The following is an 8,699-nucleotide window of genomic DNA, read 5'->3' on the forward strand; positions in this document are numbered from 1 at the left end:
CATTTCTGATCCGTTGACAAAACCACTCCCGCAGGCTAAGCATGATGCGCATGTAAGAGCTATGGGTATTAGGTACCTTCTAGATTGACTCTAGTGCAAGTGGGAGACTGTTGGAGGTATGCCCTAGAGGCAATCATAGAGATGATGATATTACATTTGTATCCATGATTTGTATATTGTGTTCATTGAATATCCATTAAAGGCTACTTGAATTGATTTGCAATTATGTGAATTGTATGTGAAACTCTTTACTTGTATGGTTATTCTAAAGTTGTCCCTAGTCGGAGTTCATGTGAGGACACACATGAATATTAGACTAGCACATGTATTAGTTGATGACTATGTTTCACAAGTCATGAACATGAAGATGTTGAACTAATAATGTGGACACATGTGGAGACATGTGTTAGGACTGACCCAACACGAGAAGTAGTTCTCTCTTTAAACAACATATACGCTTTGTCCTTAGACCTGAGATTGTCGCATGTATTCTAGATGTGGATTGACCTACTTAGGGGCTATCAAACGCTACGCCGTAACAGGGTAGTTATAAAGGTAGCTTTCGGGTTTGTCAAGAAGCATGCTATGAGACATGGTCAATCAAGATGGGATTTGCCCCTCTCTGATTGAGAGTGATATCTCTGGGCCCCTCGAGTGATCGGATCAGAAAATGCATGGCCATGCTACGTACGGTTAAGAGTTAACCTACAAAGGGATTCCGAATCACAGGATCGAGAAAGAGCGGTCGGCTTGAAGCTAGACCAAATATTGTGAGGCAAAGGGAATAGCATGTATATTATGTTGTGATGGTTCGTCTGATATGATCTTCGTATGCGTATAGGAGTTGGCACGTCTTGCTAGAGGCCGCTACCGACTATTGGGCCGAGTAGGAGTACTCGGGCCATGTCTATACGTATCCGAACCCATAGGGTCACACACTTAAGGGGCTGGAAGCCCAATTCGGATCTGATCCGAGTTGGATTAGGTTTAGGAGTACTAATGGGCCTCGGATCCAGAGGCCCATCAGGAACCCCTATAAATAGAGGGGTGGGGGCGCCCTAGGGTTTTAGACCTTTTGGCTGAACACACTTGCCGCGCCTCCCACGCCCTCGCTTGTTGCAACTCGCGGATCTAGCAGTCCGGCTTGCGACACTTCCTCCCTGCACGTGTGGATACCTTGGAGGTGTTGCGCCTGCAGCACTTGGACGAGCCATCGACGAGCCGCCGACGAGCCACGACGAGCCGACGACGAGCCGCGGCACCGGAGGCGATCTTGCTGTGCACGTGGACGAGCTGCTGAGGAGCTGCTGGACGTGATCGACTATGTACGACTACGTTGATCGACTACGTACGACTACGTGATCGTCTTCACTGCACCGACGCATATCTACATCTTCCGCACCAGTAGTGCGTCGAGTGGTAATCCCGTGATCCTTATACGGCAGTTCTTCCTGGTTATACGCGGTAGAAATTTTGATTTACGCTAGCGTAGCCTACCTCGTATCCCAACATGATGAGCATAGGACTCCTAGAAAATACTAGGCTGAAGCCGTCAACACTGCTTGCTATGTCTCCAATCGAATCTTCTTGCGAACTTTCCTAAAGAAAACTTCTTATGAACTGATGCATCGACGTACCCCCAAAGTGAGTCACCTGAGGGTGTTTGGCTGCAAGTGTTTCATTCTCAAGCAAGGAAAGTTGGACAAATTTGAGTCTCATTCCACAGATGGCATTTTTCTTAGTTATGCTTCTCATAGTCGTGCTTATCGTGTGCTTAACCTTGAAACTAACTGGAACGTGGAAACCTATGACATTACTTTTGATGAAACTATGCCTTGCACAACCCCTATTTTTGAAGCTGCAGGTGAACATAAAATGGGGCTGTTGATGCTAGATTTTGACACGTGTTTTGAATCAGCGTCAGGGAAGGAAAAGATTGGCCGATGTGGTGGGTTAAAAGCTATAGTTGGGAATCGGCCGATTGGCGTTACAATATTTCGGCTGATTGGCGAACGGAATTGATGAAGGTCGGTCGATTGGAAGGCTGGGGCAGCTGGGCCAATATGAGCTTAAGGTGGGCTAGAGAAGTAGATAGCTAAAGAAAGAGATTGGCCCATGGGAGTATGATAACCAACTCCAATACGAGTTGTGTTTGTAAATATTTGTTATCGTTTAAATTTAGAGATAGATCCTAGTTAGTTAAGGAAATCAGTCGGCGACTTCGCCAAAAACCTTTTTTTTTCATGAGTTTGTACAGATTGGCAGGGCTGCATTGACACGATCTCCGGCTGATTTGTAAGTTCCATTTATCAAGTAATATCTAAGCTTTAACTTCAGGCGCATCGCTGTCGTTTCGTTTAGATTTATTCACCAGTTATCGATATTAACTAGAATTATAGGTTTTATCTAATGCTCTAGCTTTTATCAACAGTTATCCAGCTTGAGATTTGAACTGTCAACTTCATTACTGTTATTCTTATTTATCGCCATATAGCCGATTAGATCTATTTCAAAGTGTTGCATCTGTAGCGTTTTTTAATCTATCCTAGTAATTTATTTACAATCGCTACATGATTATCGGCTGCTCTATAGCCGGTCATCTCTACAGTAAATCGGCCGATTCGCTGATACGCTTTTCGAGACAGATCAGAACTTTAGCCGATAGAAACCCCTGGAATTTAATACATTTCTTTCCTTGTCAATCAACAGGTCAGATTGACTGGCATCAAAGTTACTGAAGCAGATCTCAAGGATGATCAAAAGGAAGAATTGGCAAGACACCTAGAAGAGTACAAGAAAACATGCTTGCAATCTTTTAGTCGTACAAGAAGCAGGGAGACCATCAAGAAAGTTCCTCTTCCAACTCCCTGCCAGATCACCATCGTTGAGGACTCGGGGAAGATGTTCGATATGATTCAACAGTTCGTTTACGAGGCTTTCATCGACCAATCCTCAGTGATGACCAACACGGTATACAATGCCGTCATCAGTTCCTTGGTCAGCGAAGTAGCTCAGGGGTATCAGGGACTAGCGTACGCCCCGCCCATCGTAGCTCCAGTCAGAGGCTTACCAAGCACACCTCACTCGGCTCCTCAGCCGATACCGACACAACATGGAGGGTACAATGCTTCAATGCCCCTAAGGTATAATGGCACGCCATGCTACCAATCGCACACGCCGTCTCACTCAGTGCCATGGGGGGCACCAGCAACGGCAGCTGGACCAGATCAGTCAACCAGTTACAGACAACCACCGGTCCAAGCATCGTTCCAGTCGGCTAGTCAACCGACGGTCCCACAATATCAGCCGGCTTTGTCAGAGATCGGCAGGAGGACAGACACTGCAGAAACACTCAGGGGTGTGACGCTGATGATACTATATGACGGAGCGACGGATCCCCTGCGCCATCAACTATCAGCTCCTCAGCCGACTATGCAACCGCAAAATCTGCAGCATGCTCTGATCCATCACCCAGCTATCGCACCGCCGGTCCAGCAGCATGTGCCAATTCCTCAACTGGCCATACGTCAACAGCAGGAGGATTGGACCGCAAGAATAGCAGAAGTAATTCAAGATCAGTTCGGGTTGAGACCGAAGATGCAAACCTATACATACAAGACGCCATACCCGTCTACCTATGACCTGTTGCCGTTTCCCCATCGGTACAAGGTTCCTGACTTCACCAAGTTTTTGGGACTGGATGACACGTCAATCGTGGAGCACGTGAATAGATTCATCATCCAGTGCAGAGAAGCCTCCACACAAGATGCTCTGCGAGTGCGTTTGTTCTTGTCGTCCCTATTCGGATCGGCCTTCCAGTGCTTCACTACGCTGCCACCCAATTCCATCGTTACTTGGGCCGACCTGGAGAAGCAGTTCCATAAATACTTCTATGCAGGAGTCCATGAGATGAAGCTCTCATATTTGACCAAACTCAGGCAGAGGAGCGACAAGCCAATGACTAGTTATGTATAGAGATTCAGGGAGATCAGGAACAAATGCTACACCCTAGTCCTGACTGATGCTCAGCTGGCCGATATCGCCTTCCAAGGTCTCCTACCACACATCAAAGAGAAGTACGCCTCCCAGGAGTTCAAGAGCTTAAGTCAGATCATCCACCGTCTGTCCGGTCAAGAGAAGCGCCCTTTCAACCAACGGAGAAATTTTCAAAAGAAGGTGGCATACTTGGAGGGATCTGAATCAGAAGAGGAGGCGGAAATCGGCCTGGCAGAATGGGTAAATGGGAAAAGCTGATATCATGCCCATTTGGAAAGAAAGAACCAGAAGCGTACGGTTTTGACACGTCAAAGCCTGACAAAATCTTCGATTTACTTCTCCAAGAAGGGCAGATCAAGCTTTCACCTTATCACACGATTCCATCGGCCGAGCAGCTCAAAAAGATGAAGTATTGCAAATGGCACAATGCCACATCCCACGACACGAACGAGTGCAAGATCTTCCGACAGCAGATACAATCGGCCATTGAGCAAGGCAGGCTCAAGTTCGAAGTTCCGGCAAAGCCAGTAAAGCCAATGAAGATCGATCAGCATCCTTTCCTCACTAACATAGTTGATACGGGATGAAACGCGCTCTAGACCAAGGTGCTGGCGTCAGAATCGGCCAAGAGAAGCGGCACTATGGATCCCAGAAATCAGGCTACGGTTGAAGATGTCAAAGGAAAAAGACGGTTTGAACATGAGGGCGAAGGATCAAAGAGACCACAAAGACCTATCACCTCTCAATTCTTACTCAACAAGTACCAGCGGCAGCAATAAAGTTCAAGACAATATGAAGAGATGATGCATCGACACGAAAATCATTGGCGGTGTTCGTTCTTCATTCATTGCTAGGAAAAGAACCTCAGGTTACCATCAGCCGATAATTGCCCCGAGTGCAGCGATCAGTATCGAAGCAGTCGCCCATTCAAAAGGTCACGATCCAGGGATCAAGGATCAGAGCCGATCAGCAGAAACTGGCGTGAACAAGAGGATCGACGGTTTTTAGTGCGTGATCGGCTGGGGGGCAGAGTTGACCAGTATGATTGGCCGGGGGGCAGAGTTGACCAGTATGATCGGCCGGGTGGCAGAGTTGACCAGCGCGAATGACTGGGGGGCAGAACTAGCGCACATGATCGGCTAGAGAGGATGGCCGATGCTAGGGTGTCGGATGAAAACCCCCTAGGACGAGAACTAGACTGGGAGCATGCAAAACCGCCGGTCAAACCATGAACCCTAGATGGTGCTGTGATGGCTTGACCAAATACCAAAAATGAAGAATCCAGCGTATGCGCCAATAGGAACAATAAGAAGAAGAACAGAGGCAGACGATGGATAAGAAGGACGATAGGTCTCGGGTCTGGCACCCCAAAAGAAGAACCGATGAGGAAGATGACAATCAGGAATCGGTAGCTGACGTCAGCATGGTGTTCATCTTGCCGATGGAGTTCATGACTCCCGCTGATCGAGACAACGCAACAAGGATAGGGGAGCAAATGGCGCAATTGGCTTTGGAGCCAATGACAGCCACTTTTGAGAAACCCAAGGACAAAAAACAACAACATCTCAAAGCCCTATTCCTCAAAGGACATGTCAACGGGCAACCTGTCACCAGGCTATTGGTAGATGGAGGCGCTGCAGTCAATATCATGCCATATGCCATGTTCCGGAAATTGGGCAAAAGTGACGAAGATCTGACCAAGACGGACATGATGCTCAATGACTTCGAAGGAAACGTATCCCCCGCCCGCGGAGCACTCTGCGTCGACCTTACCATCGGTAGTAAGACCCTACCCACTACTTTCTTTATCATTAATAGCAAAGGGTCCTATAACATGTTGCTTGGTCACGATTGGATACACGCGAATTGCTGCATCCCATCTACAATGCACCAATGCCTCGTCCAGTGGGTCAGCGACAACATCAAGATAGTCACAGCCGATTCCGCCTATAGTGTTGTCACGGCCGATGCGCAACAGTGGAGCTGCGAACACGTCAAATGCATATCTGGCTGAACCTGGGACACCGATTTCCTAAGGGTGTCAGATTTTGGCCTACAGCCGATCCGAGCAGTCGACTTTGAAGAGTCAGATTAGATGGATCAGTTCGTCCGGGAAGATGGGAAACTTGGGCATGGATTTACATCGGCCGATTCATTAGAGATGGTAGACTTAGGAGATGGTAGTAAGCCAAGGCCGACGTATATTAGTGCTAACCTAGATCCCGAGTATAAGCGTGAATTGACAAGTTTGTTAAAAGAATTTAAAGATTGTTTCGCTTGGGAATACCATGAAATGCCTGGTCTAGACCGGTCCATTGTCGAACACCAGTTGCCTATAAAACAAGGATATCGGCCATATCAGCAACCCGCACGATGGTGCAACCCTAAAATCCTTCCTGATATAAAGGCCGAGATTACAAGATTGATAGAAGAAGGATTTATTCGACAGTGCTGTTATGCCGAGTGGATTTCTAATATCGTACTTGTATACAAGAAAAATGGAGAGCTGCGCATGTGCATTGACTTCTGGAATCTTTATCAGGCTACACCGATGGATGGGTATCCGATGCCGACAGCCGATGTTATGGACGGTAATGCTGGGTACAATCAAATATTAATGGCTGAAGAGGACATTTCGAAGACAACTTTTAGGTGTCCGGGCCACCTCGGTTTGTTCGAGTGGGTGGTGATGACCTTCGGCCTAAAAAATGCTGGGGCTACATATCAATGGGCTATGAATTATATCTTCCACAAGCTCATTGGTGTCCTGGTGGAAATCTACATCGATGACGTCGTGGTCAAGTCAAAAGGACATCAGGAACATCTGGCCAATTTGCAAGAAGTGTTGGAGTGCACAAGGAAGCATGGGTTGAAAATGAACCCAAACAAGTGTGCATTCGGCATGTCGGTCGGACAATTTCTAGGATTCATGATCCATGAGCGCGGGATAGAAGTCAATCGGAAGATTATAGCTGCCATCAACAAGGTTGTGGCCCCGCAAATCAAAACTGAGCTGCAGTCCCTAATCGGCAAGGTCAACTTTATTAGAAGATTCATATCCAACTTGTCTGGGCATATTCAAGCTTTCACTCCTTTGTTAAAATTGAAACCCGACTAGGAATTCGTGTGGGGAGAAGAACAGCAAAAAGCGTTGGAAGACATCAAGCAATATCTGATTTCACCACCTATGTTGGTCCTACCACAGGCTAACAAGCCGTTCAGACTATACTTATCGGCTGATGAATAGGCTATCGGATCGGCGCTGGTACAGGAGTTTGAAGGAAAGGAACGAGTAATATATTATGTTAGCAGAAGACTCCTGGACATCGAAACAAGATATTCCCCAGTAGAACGATTGTGCCTGTGTCTGTATGTCTCATGTACCAAGCTCAGGCACTACCTGTTATCGGCGGAGGGCATAGTTGTATGCAAGGATGATGTGGTAAAATACATGCTGTCATTACCAATTTTGAAAGGGAGGATTGGAAAGTGGATCCTAGCTCTGTTAGAGTTTGACCTAAGGTACGAATCGGCCAAAGCTGTCAAGGGCCAAGTAATGGCCGATTTTGTGGCTCAGCATTGTGGACCGGAAGTCACTGTCGTTGAACTAGTTCCATGGACTCTATACTTCGACGGTTCTTCATGTGGGGCTGGATGAGGAATCGGCATCGTCGTCATATCGCCTCGGGGGGCAAGTTATGATTTCTCTCTGCCGATAGAGGCATCCGCGACCAATAACCAGGCAGAATACCGGGCCATCCTAAAAGGTATTCAATTATTGAGAGAGATCAAAGCCGATGCGGTGGAGATTTTTGGGGATTCCATACTCATTGTGGATCAATTGACGGGGAGATCTGAGTGCAAAGATGTTGTCTTAAGGATTTACTACGAAGATTGCCTCCAGCTTTTAAAAGAATTCAAGTCTGCGGTTATTGAGCATATTCCTAGAAATTACAATAAAGAGGCCAATAGGCTTGCCCAACACACATCCGGGTATCGGCCGATTCAAGGCGCCATGACTCTGTAGCTTGCAGCCGACGATTGGCGAAAGGAGATCGCCGATTACCTAAAAGACCCATCCAGGAAAGTGGATCGGCGAGTGCATTTTCAAGCCACGAAATATGTGTTATTTGAAAATGATCTTTTTTACCAGACAATTGATGGGGTTCTACTCAAATGCCTTGGGACAGAAGAGGCAAAAGTTCTGATGGGAGAAATTCATGAAGGCGTATGCGGAGCTCATCAATCGGCTCACAAGATGAAGTGGATGATTAGGAACAATGGTTATTATTGGCCGACGATACTCGAGGATTGCTTTAAATATTATAAAGGATGTCAAGATTGTTAGAAGTTTGGCAACGTGCAGCGTGCACCAGCCTCGGCTATGAACCCAATAATCAAGCCATGGCCATTTAGGGGTTGGGGAATAGACCTCATCGGACAGATTTATCCTCCATCAAGCAAGGGGCATAAGTTCATATTAGTGGCCACCGACTACTTTACCAAGTGGGTGGAGGCAGTTCCCTTGAAGACCGTGACATCAGCCGCCATCATCAATTTTGTGAAAGAACACATTGTTTATCAGTTCGGTATCCCTCAAACCATCACGACCGATCAAGGGACAATGTTCACTTCGGGAGAGTTTGAAGAATTCACCGCCGATATGGGAATTAATTTGTTGAACTCTTCTCCGTATTATGCTC

The sequence above is a fragment of the Setaria italica genome, chromosome I (assembly GCF_000263155.2).
Source record: "Setaria italica strain Yugu1 chromosome I, Setaria_italica_v2.0, whole genome shotgun sequence".
NCBI lineage: Eukaryota > Viridiplantae > Streptophyta > Magnoliopsida > Poales > Poaceae > Setaria > Setaria italica.